We start from the raw sequence: 15,398 nt of genomic DNA, 5'->3' as shown, positions 1-15,398 counted from the left end.
CAACCCTTTCGCGGTTACGTCACGTTAAAAAAGCTATTTGGGGTCAACACCCCGCGCAGCAGCGACACGTGTAGTACTTCTCGGTTCCTCCGTTCCTCCCGCTCCGCTCACCGCCGCCGTCCTCCACCCCGCGAACGCGAAGACAGCCCTCTCCTCCTTCTCCCTCCCTCCCTCCGACTCTTCCGCGCGCGCGAGAGCGGTGACGCCATTGCTGCCACTTTCCTCCCTCCCCCTGTCTCCTCGTTCGCCTACTCTAAGTGTCCCTTCTACTCTCGCCGAGGTTACCACCGGGTTTCTAAGCTCCCTAGACGAGCCAGGGCCTCCGTCTTGTTTCTGGCGAGGAACACGTGACACCGTAGGCGCCAAACTTCGCGGACGGATAAGGATGGGATGTTCGCCACATTGCGGGTACTGTCGATATTTGATATTCGGGGAGAGAGCGTGGATTACGTTCACTCATCTGAGAGCAGAGGAGGGGAAAGTATCTGAAGCGATATCGAACAAGCACTAACCCTCGAACGTGAAAAATGCCCTCGATCATCAATGCCGATCTCGCAATACACGAGTCTTCTTGCGACAGAGAGTGACTGACAGAGAAGGAGAGCAAGAAGCTTGGGAAAGATAAGATAGGAGATAGAGGGAGACGGAGAAAGACAGATAGAGAGCAAGGGAGAGAGAGAGAGAGAGAGGCAGATTGAGAAAGAGAGAGGAGGGGAAGCAGCCCCGAGCGATACAGCCCTGGCCGTGGGCGCAGCAAAGTGGTAGGAGAGGAGGCCAGCTGAGTTTCTCGAAGAGCGAGCGAGCGAGTGAGCGAGCGCTCCAAGCTAGAACTAGCTAGAGTCTTGCTAGAGCGAAGCCAAGGACACTAGACGATCAGCAACAGCAGCCGGAGGAGTCAAACGGCGGCGGTGGCGGCGGCGACGGCGGTGGTGATTCCCCTTCACCCCGACCCACATCGTCTACGTGCGCGAACACCCCTCTACCCCCGTTGCCGCCGCAATCCTCGCCCCCTCCACACCTCGACGCTCGGCTCCCGCCGCCGTCACTGCCGCCGCCCCGAGAGTCTCTCTCCGCAGCTTCCCCTTCCAGACACTTTTTTTTGTCCGACTATACGCCTCTCGTCCATCGCGACAAGGCAGCCTCCGAGCCTTTTTATCAGTCGACCGAAAAGATCCGTGGGGATCCTGCCGCATCGCGAAAAACAGACGGAGAGAAAGAGAGAGAGCAACCCTTGCTCATGCTGCGAACGAATACGCACACACAGGTACATGCAGGCCCGTGTATAAATATACTACTTGTACGCGTACATCGGGCTGAGGCGTTCTCTGTCTCTCTCGGACGAACGAGGTTCGCCTCTCCCCTGATTTTCGTTCGCGGCAAGGGTCTCGCGAAACGGCGCGGGCGTACCGTTAAACGCGCTCTCTACCGAAGGGTGAGGGTGAGGGCAGAGCGGAGAGCGAGAAAGATGAAGAGAGAGAGAGAAAGAGAGAGAGAGGGGGAAGGAGAGTTACAGGCACGGAGTGCGCGCGATATGAATTCGTGGCAGCAGCGTGTTTTGCAACTCGAGAGACCAGGGTTGTTTTAAATATATTTTGCTTAAAAAAAATTCTCTCTCTAAATATATTTCTATCGGTTCTAAATACATATCAAACGCAACGTTCTTTTCGACGCGTTTTAAACAAATATTTAGACCATGTATTTGTTAAAAAATTTTTTTCGTATTTATTCGAAACATGTTAAAAACCTTACGCTTTATTATTAAATAAGGTATTTCTCTTTTCTTCTTTTTAAGCATGTTAGTTCAACCCTGCTCGAGACATGCGGTCAGGGTGGCGCGATGATGATGCCATTGCCAGCTTGGCGATTCTCGGCGAGGCGCCTTGTTACCGAGGACACGTGGGTGTTATTGACAAGAGCGTCACGCCGACGATGACGACGGAGACGCGAGAGACGGCCACGGGAATCATTGCCTCGGAACGTCGCGACCCAACGTTCGTCCAACGTACGGTGGAGGCAGAGGCGGATCCGAGGAGACCGTCGACGACGCGCAACAGTGGTCGGTAGGTTGGTGCACGTTGAAGTTCCGTTGCGAAGCGACCTCGTGACGACGGCGGACAGAGGGAGACGGACGCGGTCCGCCGCCGCCACCGCCGACTGGTGGAAAAAAGCGCGCAGGCGCGAATCGCGCTCTCTCGCTACTAACCCGCGACGACACCACCAACTTGTGCTCCCCCCTTCTCTCCCTCTCGCTCTTCACCCGCTCCACGCTCGCGAATTTCCTGCCCCGAGGATGAAGGTGGCGTGCGGGGGGAGCATCCCTCTCCGCGTGCACCCCGCGACGTTCGAGGTCGCTCCATCCCCACCCTCTCTGCCCCTCGGGAAAGGACTTCGGTCTCTCTTCTCCTCTTCTCGTCTTTCTTCGCCTTGACCCTCGCCCCTACCCCCCAAAATGGTCAGCGCTTTCACGACAGAGGATGAAGTTTCTCGAGTTGACGGGTTGAATCCGTCTGATCGCGCTAATTTCACGCGACGAGCCAGTTTGAGGTCAAAGGGTAGGTTCCGATTTCGATGGGATTGGGATATGTTGTAAAGTAGAAATATCAAAAGACTCCCGTCCTTTTCCCCGTGCTCATCTCGATATTCGAGGACTGAGGCAACCCCTTGTAAACGGGAGGAAATTTAATTTCCGGCGGATGTCGTCGGAACTACGATATGTATGAAGAAATGGTTCATGTAAAAGTTTCATGGTATCTTGTATATTTTACGATGATGTATTCAAATTCTCTGAAAGTGTCGAAATTTTTCATTCATCCCCATATCATCTTATTTCTGCGAATTTTTAGATTTTTATCAGACCTGAATTCTGAAGGAAATTTTACGCTGAGTCCAACCATATGAATAACAACGTTGATTTTCGAAACCGCAAATTTGACAAATGTGATGTAAGTATCGTGCTACTTTGCGTCGCGCTGTGGATACGCGTCCAGCCCAGCTCTTACGCGATACCCGGCTGCGGCAACAACTGCTTGTTCCGCATATTGTTTCAGTGTTACATTCCACATTAGCCATTAAAATTATGTTCTGTAAATATTCTTGTAATATGAGACATCATAGTTGCGATAATATCCGTTGAAAATTAAATTTCATATCATCGACGGAGGGTTGTTTCAACTCTCGAAATGATTGCGTGACCTAATATTTTTTAAAACATGTCGAAAGTTTGCCGAAATCTGTGAGGAGCACTTTTGGACCTTTCCTTGTGAATTACTGTCCCATTGCGATATCTTTCCGACAAGGATACATCTTTCGAGCGTTCGACTTTTCGGCCGTCATCGTGGATGCGACGTGCGAATGCAGAAGTGGAATTTGAAATTGCAATAGCGGTGTGGAACGTCGGCCGACTCGGAGAGAGTGAGAGAGAGAGAGAGAGAAAGAGACAGATAAAGAGCGAGAGAGAGAGAGAGAGCGCGTGAGAACAAAGGGGCGAGAATAAGTGCCCTTTTTCGAGGGTAACCGGGGGTGAGGGTAGAGGGAGCAGGGAGACGAAGCGAAACACAGCCGAGAGAAGGACGACGCGAACGTAATCAGACCGAGAGAGGAAGAGAGAGAGAGAGGAAACGAAGCGACCATTCCTTGCGGGGGCTAACGCGAAGAAGCAACACACAGGATAGGGTGGGGGGGGTGGAGGAGGTTAACGAGTGCGACGGAGAGGTGCGCGTCATCGTGTGCGAAAGACGGATAGAGGGAGAGAGAGAGAGAGGGAAGGAAAGAGAGAGGCAACTCCGAGCGAGATAGCCGGAGAGCAAGCAGGGGTGTCGGGGGGGCGCAAGCGTAGGGTGCGAGGGTGGGGGAGCGAGTCAGAGAGAGCTCGCCAGGGTAAAGAGCGCGAGAGGGTGTAGTGGGGAGCCGCTCGGTACGTCTCTAGGTGGCGGTGGTGGTAGAAGAGAGGTTGCGTTCTCGCGGGAGGTTGCGACGCGCTCTCGCGCGACTCCGACTGGACTCGGCTCGACTCGGTCGTCGTCGGCACGGTGGTTCGTACGGTTGAACGAGGGCGCGCGAGCAAGCGAGGCGAACGTTCGTTCGTCCGTCCGTCCGTCCGGGCGGGTGTGTGTCGCGATTTTGCTGCGCTGCTGCGTGCCTACGGCGCGGTGCGCGGCGACGACGGTGAAGGGTACCGCGAGCGGAAGGCACGGCCGTGGCTGCTAGGCGGGCGTAGGCGAGGTTCCGTGACGGCCGTTCGGTGGCGCAGCAGAAATTCCCTGGCGCGGGTTGGTCAACGGGCAGGCGGTTGGTGTGCGTGAGTGTCTTCCCTCTCGCTCGCTCGCACTGCGCGCCGTCCAAGTGTGCGTGGCTCGCGGTGTGTCCGTGTGTACCGTACTCGGCCGCGTACGCGTATCTGCCCCGAGAGTCCGTCCGCGCCTCGACTTGCTGACATGGCGTCCTAGTGCCGCACACGGGCGAAGTCGCACGTCCTTTCCGCGCACCCAACGGGAAACGGATTTCTCCACGCTTTTCATCCCGGGTGGCGGTAGTGATAGTCGTCGCCGCCGTTGTACTCAACCACGTCGTCGACGTCGAAATCGCGAGGATGCCAAGGTAAGTGGCGAGTGGTGCGCGTCGCGACGCCCGCGCCTCGCGACCAGGCGATGTGTGTGTGTGTGTGTCTGTCCGTCCGTCCGTCCGTCCAATCCTTCCTCGTCGTGTCCGTCGTTATCGTTCCTTTCGTCGTCGTCGTCGCGTTCCGACGGGGGTTCGCGAAAAGAGGAAACAGAGAGGTGTGCCGCCCGCTCGTCCTCTCTATCTATCTCTCTCGGTCTCGCTCGCTGTCGTCGGTCAGGACCGGGCGCGGTGTCGATAAGAACGAGAAACACGGCGGAGCTCGCGAGACGACGTCGGGCGAATACCGGATCCGAAGCGAAACACAGTGCAGACACTACGAGTAGCAGCAGCAGGGTCGTTGCCATTTCTAGCCACCCTCGCGAATCGATATCGCCAGCGTGGCCAGACGAACTTCCTCTCGTTTCCTCCCTCGCGAGACACGTATTTACCTCTTTTGCGCGGACTCCCTACACCCTCCGTTCACCCTCCCGCCGCCTTTGCGTGCGACCCTTGTACCCGTCTCGCTTCTCCGTTTTTCTCCTCCCCCCTTCACCGTCTCCTCCTTCTTCGGTGCTCCTCGTGTGGTGTATTCGTGCGCGCGGTGTTCAGCCCCGTGAGTGCTCGCGAGTGCGTCTGTCTGTGCGCGTGCGTGCATATGCATACATATATGTGTGTGCGCGCATGGGTCTGTGTTTACGTATACATGCGTATTCGCCGTCGTCTCTCTCTCTCTCTCTACGTGGCTGCGTCGGAAGGGTTAACACAGCGCCGAGTCGGCGGGGCGGAACGGAAGAGGTTAGTTTCGAGGTAGTTTCTTTTCCACGAAGGCGAACTCCGATACAAAAAGGACTCTCTCCCGCTGCCTGCCTCCCACCCTCCTTCCTTCCCTTTCTACTACCCTTAAGAAGGAGAGAGACGGGGAGAGAGGGAGAGAGAACGAACGTGCGAGATCGAGTGAGACGGAGAGAGAAGGAAGGAGAAGGAGAGACAGCGAGCGAACGAGAGAGAGCGCGCGCGCGTCGAGGGTACTACGTGGCTTATCGGCGCATCGACGGGCGACGTGCCTCTCGACGTGGATTTTCGCTCGAGAGAGGGTTGCGTAAATCCCACCCCCTCCCCGCGCGCCCTCTCCCCGTTCCTCTACCCTCCCACCGTGGCACCCCGCTCACCCGCGCGCTCTCTCGACGTGTCGCGCGGTCGACAGCGCGGCGTTGCCCATAGGCGCCGATACGCCCCGGGGTGTCGAGGCCGACTTTAGCCGATTCGGCATCGCTCGGTTATCTTCGGCCACGTCCGTTGGTCCCGTCCGCCGGGCATCCTCCCCCTCGCAGTCGGTCGCGTTCATTGAAGTCGTGTGCGTGCAAGCGAGCCTTCGCTTGCTTCGGTCGGATCCGCTCGTCTCTGCTCCTCACTCGTGCGTGCGTGCGTCAGCCAGTCAGTTAGTCACTCACTCACTCACTCGGCGACATTCGGTTTTCTTCCCTTGCGTGCGACGAATGAGAGTACGTGTGTTCCATTTATTACTCGCTAACGTACAGACGCTCGGCGGCGACCGATTCTCGACATCGCGTCGTCGTAACGTCCTTGTCACCATAACAGGTGAGACTCGGGGCGCCGTCGGCGGTCCACAGCCTCGAGCACGTGTCGCGGTGTTCCGCCCGTCGTTGTTGCTTCACTATCGTCGTCGTGGTTGCTCTCGGTCGGCGAAGGAGAGAGAGAGAGCGATGGAGAGGGGAAACGAATGTCGTCAGTGTCGCGTCGTCGCGCTGTAATTAAGCCACCCGACGCGCAACTTAGTTGGTGATAACAGCATTGTGCAACCTGTGTGTATCCCGCGTCCCTCGAACTACGCGCCGCACACGGAGGCGCGTCGTGTCGTGTTTTTGTGAGCCAACACGGCGGACAGGGTGCTACCGGTGTGTATGGGTGAGTTCTTTTTATTTACACGTGTCTGTGTCGCGCGCGAGTGTTTGTGTATATGTGTATATGTGCAAACACGTAGGGCCGTATCACCATTATCGCCGTAACGCGGCACCCGCCGAACGAGAAGCGCGACAAAAGTTGCTCACGCGAGAAGTCGATATTTCTCAGGTTCGGGGAAAAAGGCGGGGGGGAAGTGTGTCAAGAGACGAGTGTGACAGAAACCGTCGTCCTTCGCAAACCAACTGCGCGATTATTTTATCGTTTCTTCGTTTCGAAATCGATTCTTATCTTCGACGCGCCAGCGTTCGGAAGAACGGAGCGGCCCGGTTTTACCCTATCGCCGAGAGAGAGAGAGAGAGAGAGAGGGGGAGAAAGAGCGAGCGAGCGCGGTTTTACAATGGCCAAATAAATAACCCGTTTCGTCGCATGTTTCGTCCTATCTCAGCTTGAAATCCGCGTTATCTCGAAGATATAGGCACACTTGAGCACAGATTAGACTCGGCTCCGTGTTTCACAACACTGTACAAAGGGCCTTTACACGCGAGCTTTGTCAAGTGTTTATAGTATAAAGGATGTCATCAAGAACCACCGTCACACTTGTGATTTACAAGAGGGGGAAGAGTGTGCCGGTGTACTACTTCTCTCTCTCTCTCTCTCCCCTCTATAAAACCTCGTAAACGGCTACGTTACGCAAATATGATTTCCTCGATGAGTCCTTCGAGTCGAGAGCGAAAATTCGTTCGATTTCCCTCCCAACACCGTTCGGGCTAAGAGGATCGAAATACATCATCTCCGCGTAGCGCTTCGCGTGCTCGCTCGTAAATCGCTCCCGAGGCCGCTCGAGTGTCTCACGACGTGACAAAAAAGTGTGCTGGATTCGAAAAGCGCCGCGGCGACGAGGGTCGCTGGGCGGGCAAGTGAGGCAAGAAAGGGGTCGCGCGGAGAGAAAAGGGCTGCGGTGCACGCGGGCGACAAGTGCGTGCACGCAACGAACCGTCGACACGTCCGTACCCACGTGCGTTCCGATGAGAATTTACATGCGACTTCCTGCGGGCTACTCTCCCTCTCCCCTTCTTTCTCTCTCTCTCTCTCTCTCTTTATCTCTCTCCCGATTAGAGTAGCGTGACGATTTTATCGCGGTACCCGCGAGGGGTTGAAGCGCCGATTATGGTGGCGATGATGATGATGATGAGGGGGAGGATGAGGTGAAGAGGAGGAGGAGGATGATGGTAGTAGTCACGGGAACGAAGGGGAGGGCATAGATAAACACAGCCGCGTGTACATATAGGGGGTTAATATTCGTCACGCATCGAGTCCGACGATCTTTTGATTCTCCTTGTCGGCCGTGGGGACTCGAGAACTTCCTGTTCACTCGTCCCCCTCCCCTTTCGTCGTTTCCCCCGTTTCTGTAATCGTCCATTATCTATTTAGTCTCTTTATCGGACTCTCGAAACTTCCCTTATCTGGAGACTTTACTATCGGTTATGTTTCTCTCCCTCTCGAAGCCTGCGTCTCATTTTTCGTTTGTACCGGGTTTTCGACGTTTTTTTCCTTGTCTTTTAAATTTTGCGATGAAATTTTTCCTCCGAATTGCGCCCCGCTACCGGGCTTGCGTCGCATCTCGCGGCGGGAGGAACGCGCGGGGTGCTCCCTGAAGCGAGAAAAAGGGTTTCCGTGTATCGCGACTATAAAAGCGACGGGGGTTTCCTTTTTCCTGTTCTTCCACGGTGAGCTGAAATCATAGCCCGACGATGTTCTCTCCGCCGCGCTGTTCCTCCCGCTTCCTTTCGTTAATTAATGTACATTCGGTCGTACTTGGACCGTGTTAATATCCATATCACCGAATCCATTATTGCAAGCTCCCCATCTTGAAGCTAATTCTTCGCGTATCACGCGAACGTATACCGGGTGTCCCGTGTACCTGCTCGTGTTTGCTCGCTCACCGATCGTAGTGCGATACGGTGGAGACTTGATACAGCCGAGTATAATTTGCCTTTATTGGATATTCGATTGAATACACACACACACACACACACACCCGTCTCCCAATTTTAAACACGTCTCTCTCCTTCGCCGGCCACGTGAAACTCGCCGTTAATCGGTTCCCTCGTCTCACCAGTGAAACACGCATAAAAAGAAGCGGTACACACGAAGAGTTGGCCCATGTAACGGTGAAGACTGTTGCAACGTAGCGACGACCGGCCGCTGTCCGCCCTCCCGCTTTTCCTTATCCTCTCTTGCCTTTTATTACACGTGCGGATTACGGCTGTGTGGTCGTCGAGATATATCCATTACAAGAATGTCGGCCTCGGACAGCGGTTTGCACTTTTGCCAACTTGTCGGAGTTTTGATTTTCAGGGTAGATAGGGATAAACGCGCGGCATTGCTCGTCATGTGCACCGCAAGCGTGATTTTACGGTGGCAGGGAAGGAAGGAGGGGAGCGATGCCACCGGGGATTTACCTTATCGGGTTTCGTTATTTGGAAAATTCGTAATTCACAAATTATTAGGTGAACTCTTCGCGAGGTCGATGTTTTTTACCAAAAAAAGTCCTCGCCTTGAATCGTCATCCTCGAGTCATTCCGAAAATTCCGATCCCGGCGATATCGCAATAATAACAACTCTTAATCGAAAAGCAACTTAGGGTCGCATATTAAAGTCATTAGGAGTAATTATGATATAAGCGAGAATCTTTGACATTTCAGCCCCGAGTAATTTCCGTTATCTCGGCTCGGGACAATATCGAACAAATGACAGCAACGCGAAACCGTCGATGATATTATATTTCTCCGGTCGTGATGAAGATGTCGAGTCCGCATCGACAATTCGACGTCGAGTTGGAGATTTAATTTATACGGATTAGAAGTTACATTCATAAATTCAAATGAACTCCGGCGAACGGATGATCGTTGGAAATCCCGTGCGCAGTGTGCATCAGACCGGGTTACATAAAACCCCCATTTCGAACAAAGCGCCGTCCATTCTCACGATAGCACCGATGGACGAGCCTTCGCATTCACGCTTGTTTCCCGCCCCTGTCTAGGTCCTTGATTCAATTAGTCGATCGATTTTTCGGATGACGTCACTACGTTCCTGAACGCGACTGACAGGCCGACCGACCCTCCGGGCGTTGCAATTGTACCGTTCGCTGTACATTATTCTGTAATCGTGGTGTTTAGAAGAAGGGTGTCGGATTAACCCGACAATGCTCCCCTCTCAGCGTGACACTAGTTCGCTCGAGGGGTCCGAGGGTCCGGAGTTCCCCGTTTTGCCCCGAGGATTCGGTCGTATCGAGCATGTTCTCTCCGTTCTCCTCCTCTTTCCCTCTCTCTCTTTTTCTTCCACTCTCTTTCCTCTCTCTCTCTTACACTCTTCCTCGAGCCGGCTTCCTTTGTCCTTGCGTTGCATTCACGTGAAAAAAAAAAGGACTTTGCAACCCCGCTGCACTTGCGTGCGCATGCACCTGTTCTCGCAACTACACGTTGAAGAAAATGAGCGTCGCACCCGTCCTCGCGTCCTAGTTCCACCTGCTGGTTACATCTAAGGTAGTGGACGATGCGGTGGACAGAGTCGAGGAGGGAAAGAGGGTGGTACGCAGGAAGGAATCATTAACCGTTTTTCGCTCCACATTCCTCGGGAATAATCTCGAGCGGAAGGAAGTCCTCGCAGGAAGTTTCCGAAGAAATACTATCGCTATTCTAAAAGACATCGTTAGGATATTCTAAGGAGAGACCCTTGTTCCTCAAACCTACCCTCGTTATATTCGGGGTGGTTCTCATACCTGACGCTTTATCTTTCCCGAACAAAAATGTCATTTTTCACAAAAGTTTCCCCGCAGGATATTTTTTTTCCAGGCCCCTTTTCGAGGCAAAAACTTTGGTTTCCTGAAAGATATCTTTTACGCCATGTGTGTTTCCAGAACGTTCGAAATCTTTTTTTCTTTCCCACGAGATTACCTTCCTACGGAAACCCTTCCCAAACAAAGTCCGGAGGGAGGTCCTGCAAGTTTCGCATTTTTAACGGTCACGCGGCAACCTTTGAGTGAAACTCCCGAAGGGCGGTTTGCACTCGGGTATTATCCGCTACTGGTCAGGCGATATTTTGACCATCCGTTTGGCGATTGTGACACGTCCGCAGGCTTCACGGATAGACCTGGCAAACTCGAAGACCCGTTTGCCGACGACGTCATCGGAAGACTATTTTCGCAGAAATCAGTCGGTCGCACGTCGGTCCCACCGACGACTGATTTTCTACGTGACTTTTCGTTCCCATAGAACGATCCGATCCATGCACCGTTGCCCACCCCAACTCAGACCGCCCCTTGTCGCTTTTGCCCTCGGGGCCCTCGTCATCCCCGAAGCGTCCTTTTATTTTTTGCCCGCCCGTCGCCGTCCGACGGTGCCGCGTCCTCGTGCAACATTCAGTCACCGGAACCGCGACATCCTTTCGCGAATCGCTCGCGTTTCTTGCGATCCTTTTTTTTTCCCTCCCTCTTGACGCGCGCATCCATCGAGGTCGTGCGTCACGCACGACGGCGTCGTGCGATTATAGGCGTCGCTGCGCGAGAAAAATTCGAAAAAATCGTCTCGTTTCTCTCAAACAGTTTTGACTGGCCTCTGAGGAGATGTGGTTCCGGAAGAATCGAAATTTCGAGATTCCTCCCTCTCCGTCGCTCTCTCCCCCCTCCCATTTCTCTCTCTCTCTCTCTCTCTCATACGTAATATACGAAAAATTTTCGCGACGCTGAAAAAACGCGGGGTGAGCGCCAATGCGCGCGCGGCGAGGTCGAGCGTCGTCATCGCCGTCGCCGTTGTCGTGCTGCCGGGAGGGTTGGCGAGAGGGACGTCAGAGAGGGCTGGGAGATATAGGAGACTACCGGAGGTTCGAGGGGAACGGGATGCGGGGCCACAAAGATGGCCGCTTGGCAGCGTGCGCGTGTGAGAGGGCGACTGTGGGGATCCTCAAATCCAATGGGGTATCACCATCTTTTATTCGGTTTTATTCCGGACGCGCGTGGTGGTGCTCGTACAACTATAATTGAAGCAAGTGTACACACACACATGCATATATACATACATTTTTTTGTGTCGATATAATTTACGCCTGTAGGATTCTATAAGATCCCGTAATAATATGAATAACTTAACATGGTTTATAACGAGATTCTAATACTTTGCGTCCGTTAATTAGCGGAAGTAATTACATAGAGAAAAAAGTTTCTTTAGATTTAGTATACACGGAGGAAATATTGTAGTCCAAATTACTACAAAAGTTTGCAATGCTGTAACGAAATTATTATCGAAATTGTTATGTGTATTGTAATCTATAGTGATATGCACACATAATATATATTGTCAAAGATTACACAACACACATCATGCCGTATTATTTTATTCGAATGAAAATGTTGTTTTACTGCAATAAATCATATTGTTTGATCAGAAACAACAGTATTATTTGGAGGAAGTAACACTTGTCTTTAATAGGAAAATTGATTTCATTATATATTAAATATTGCTCCACGAAACAAAAGAACTTCATTAATGTTTTTTCCACCTGGTGTTACTTCTTCCGAATAATTTATTGCTTGTGATAACCATTATAATGTTTGGATGAAAGTACAAAAGAAATATGTTATTTGATGTAAAGATATTTATTATTTGTGCAACCAAATATTTGCTTGTTTGCATAATTCCAAAAGATAAATTTGTTTCAATTAAGGAAATTATTAAATCCAGAAAAATCTGTGTCTGTGTCTGTATCTATATATGAATCATACACACAGGGAAACGCAAGCAACAAGTAAATCGATCAATCAACCGCAGCCGAAAATTTCACTCCACGCCAGTCTTACATTCTCGATTCATCTTTAATACAATTTGCCGATTCGTTCACTGTTCAAAAATGATATTGACCACTCTTTCCCGCGCATTGTGACCCTAACCGCAGGAATTGCTGATTCGGCCAGAAAAGAACTGCTATTGCAAAAATATTAAATAACGAGAGCGCGCGGTGGTATCTGTACTCTCCGACATTCGCTGGACGTAGAAAATGTACAGCAAGCGGCAAAAAGATCGCAAGCACTTTCACTTCGATGAGCTTGGAAACGCATCCGGTATGCGACCGGTGGAAAAATCTCCCGAGAATTAACTGAGAAGAAAGAAAGAAAGAAAGAAACAACGAATTTCCCTATTGGATGCGAGCGACGCGTCGCGAGAGAGAAAAAACTCCACGGGGGAAAAAGTGTCGCGATCTTTTCGCCCACTGTCACAACAGCTACGTGTACAGCTTCGTAATCCACCGTTAAGAATCGCCTCTCACGATCGGGTATCGAAGAAGCTAACCATCCCTGGACGCGCGCCTCTCTTCGGATTTATCCCGGGCGAGCGAGCGAGCGAGCGAATCGGGAATGCCGCGTGCTTCTCCGCGAAGCTTCGAAAATGTGGGACACGGCTGCTCGCGGTGGCCGGCAGGGCCCGGCTCCCCTCTCGCCGCGAAATTCTCCGTTAACTCCGTACCTGGTGGCACGCCGCGGCTAACGGAATGAGCAGTACCTGCGCTGCTGCTGCTGACGCGCTTCCACACACACACACACACACACACACACACACACATATGCAAACCTAACCCAGGCACTGTCACACACGCGCCAGATATACAGGGTGTACCAGGAAACCCCGCCCGCCCCGTATGTAGCGCGCGAGCGGGATTTATGTGTTCTCTCTCTCTCTCTCTCTTTCTCTCTCTCGAGGAGGAGGAGGAGGCGGTGTGCTTCGTTCATAGGAATTTCATTACCCGCCGTTGTTTCTCCGTAATGCTTTCGTTTCAGCGTCACAGCTCGGCGAGATGCTTTTATCGGCACGCTCTCGCGGCACACACCGTCATGGGGAGGAAGGAGGGAGGGGAGGGGATTTTGAGCAATCGAGTTTAGCCGGACGAGTTTAGCCCCGTTTCCGCGTTTTCGAGCGGCTTCCGCGATACGTTTCGATACATCTCGCACGCGAGGAGCCGAATGTGGGTGGGAGATATCGCGTCGAACACCTCGTATGCCCGCCTCGCGCGCTATACACGTGGTGACGCATGCATGCGTGGCTGTGTGCGTGCGCGTGCGTCCAAGAATGTGTGTGTGCGTGTGCGAGCGCATCGTTCCAAGCACATCCTGGCACTCCCCCAGTGGGTGGAGGTGTGTGTGACAAGGGACAGATATCCGAATGCCCTCGCCCCTCTCGAATTATTATTATCGTCATCGCCCCCGTGGTCCCGCGGGAAGGAACGCGCGCGACGACGACACGCGGCGCAACGAGATCGCGCGATACGCGCCGCTGAAATCCCGTTAATTGATCAACGACAGCTGATAATTGCACGTCGGCGGGCACGTTATTGCGACATCCAACGAACTCGCGGAAGGCGTGTGTAAATGGATTATGCAAAGAAGGGGAGGGGGGGGGGTCAACTCGCGACAATTCTCACGATGCGATCGATGGAGACGGCATGCGTGGAAATCGCACGGTCGAAAGAATCGCCGCGAGGTTCGCCGGTCGTCCGCGAGCGCTATCGCGTGATTGCTAATTAACGATGCGGCAATCTCGAGCGCCGTCGTCGTCGACGCCCTTGGTTTTTCCTTGCCCCGATTATCGAAGTCGCACGAGGCGATATCAGGTGGAAAAAACAGCGACGCCGTCGCCGATCTTTTCGCGCGATTCTCCACTTGCTCCGCACGTTTACGATTCGAAATCATGCTTGCGGGCGAAAAAGGGGACACACAGGAAGGGAAAAGGTGTGTCGTCGTCTCGCACACACGTCGCACGGTTGGACGCGAGTTACGAGCCAGAGTTTCGGGAAGACAGCCCGAGAGGAGTCGTCGTCGTCGAGCGTCGTCGCGAGTTTCGATTTTCTTCGTCTCGCGCATCCTATATCCGTCCTGTCCGCTTTTCTCTCTCTCTCTCTTTTTCCCCCGCTTGCGCTCGTCGATTTTGCCGCCGCGCTCCGGCGACTTCGACCTCGATCCTGCCGTCGCGAAATTCGGCCGATCGATGGAGCAACCCCCCATTCTAGGACGAGCGCGTTCGCCGGATGCGCGTCCTCGTCGTAGTTACCGTCGTGCGATCTCCCGCCTCCCTCTCCCCCCTACCGCCGCGTCTGCAGTTCTCTCTTCCCCCTCGCTCTGCCGCGCCACGAAGAAGCACGAAGGAGGCGACTGTATCGCGGCTGCGAGTCACGTAAATCCGCGACTCGAGGAATCGCGCGGATGTCGCAATCGCGGTAATATCCGCGCCGGTCTTCCTTGCGCGCGGGTGGGGGGGAGGGGCGAAGGGAGGGCAGGCGAAAAAGAGAAATAAGAGACACACGCACGCGTGTACGTGTGTGCGTGCGTGCGCAACAGCGAGTGCGCGCGCGTGTTGCACCGTGACGGAATCCCGGCACGGGTGATTTCGCCGAGCGGACACGTACATCCTTGAGCGCTGACTCAGCGGAATGTTCCTCTAATCGATCCGTATCTCGCGCCTTCTCAGCGGCAGCAGGAGCAGCCGCGCGGGAGACGTGGAAGGAAAGGATCGGGGAAATAAAGACGGACGAGAACGTGTTTATTGAGTGGTCGATGCATTTAGCCGAGCTGGAGAGAGAGAGAGAGAGAGAGAACGAGCGAGACGGGAACTCGTTGCGGGAAGATAACTTGATTACATTCCGCGTTACAAAGGCGCCGCGCGGATATCAGCGCCGTCGGAGGCGCCGAAAGCCGTGTGTCTCGATTCAATTAATTGGTCTCGCAACGCGAGTAAGGCGCGATCAAGGATATCGGCGGGAGGAAAAGGGGAAAAAGTGCGGAGCGAGGCACGCGCGCGTGCGTCACGTCTGCGGCCTGAAGTTGTGTCCGC

At 53.5% G+C, this 15,398-nt stretch overlaps 1 protein-coding gene across 8 annotated transcripts in view; it reads left to right on the top strand.

Annotated features, from left to right (window-relative positions):
* The first annotated feature begins 1,175 nt into the window (after nt 1-1,175).
* Nucleotides 1,176-15,398, top strand: part of LOC106748647 (protein tramtrack, alpha isoform) — a 50,362-nt gene continuing 36,139 nt past the window's right edge. For 4 of the 8 annotated variants that reach the window (XR_001374775.1, XM_014627368.1, XM_014627363.1 and 1 more), the window contains exon 1: nt 3,944-4,596. The gene's annotated coding sequence lies outside the window, so the exon portion shown is untranslated. Of the gene's footprint in view, nt 1,265-1,792; nt 2,061-3,943; nt 4,597-4,708; nt 5,395-5,610; nt 6,526-15,398 lie in introns of those variants that run through there. The other 4 variants (XM_014627366.1, XM_014627365.1, XM_014627367.1 and 1 more) reach the window with 4 other exon arrangements.

Source organism: Dinoponera quadriceps, unplaced genomic scaffold, assembly GCF_001313825.1.
Source record: "Dinoponera quadriceps isolate SergipeBrazil2010 unplaced genomic scaffold, ASM131382v1 scaffold2094, whole genome shotgun sequence".
Taxonomy (NCBI): domain Eukaryota; kingdom Metazoa; phylum Arthropoda; class Insecta; order Hymenoptera; family Formicidae; genus Dinoponera; species Dinoponera quadriceps.
This window is presented reverse-complemented; position numbering and strand designations above follow the sequence as displayed.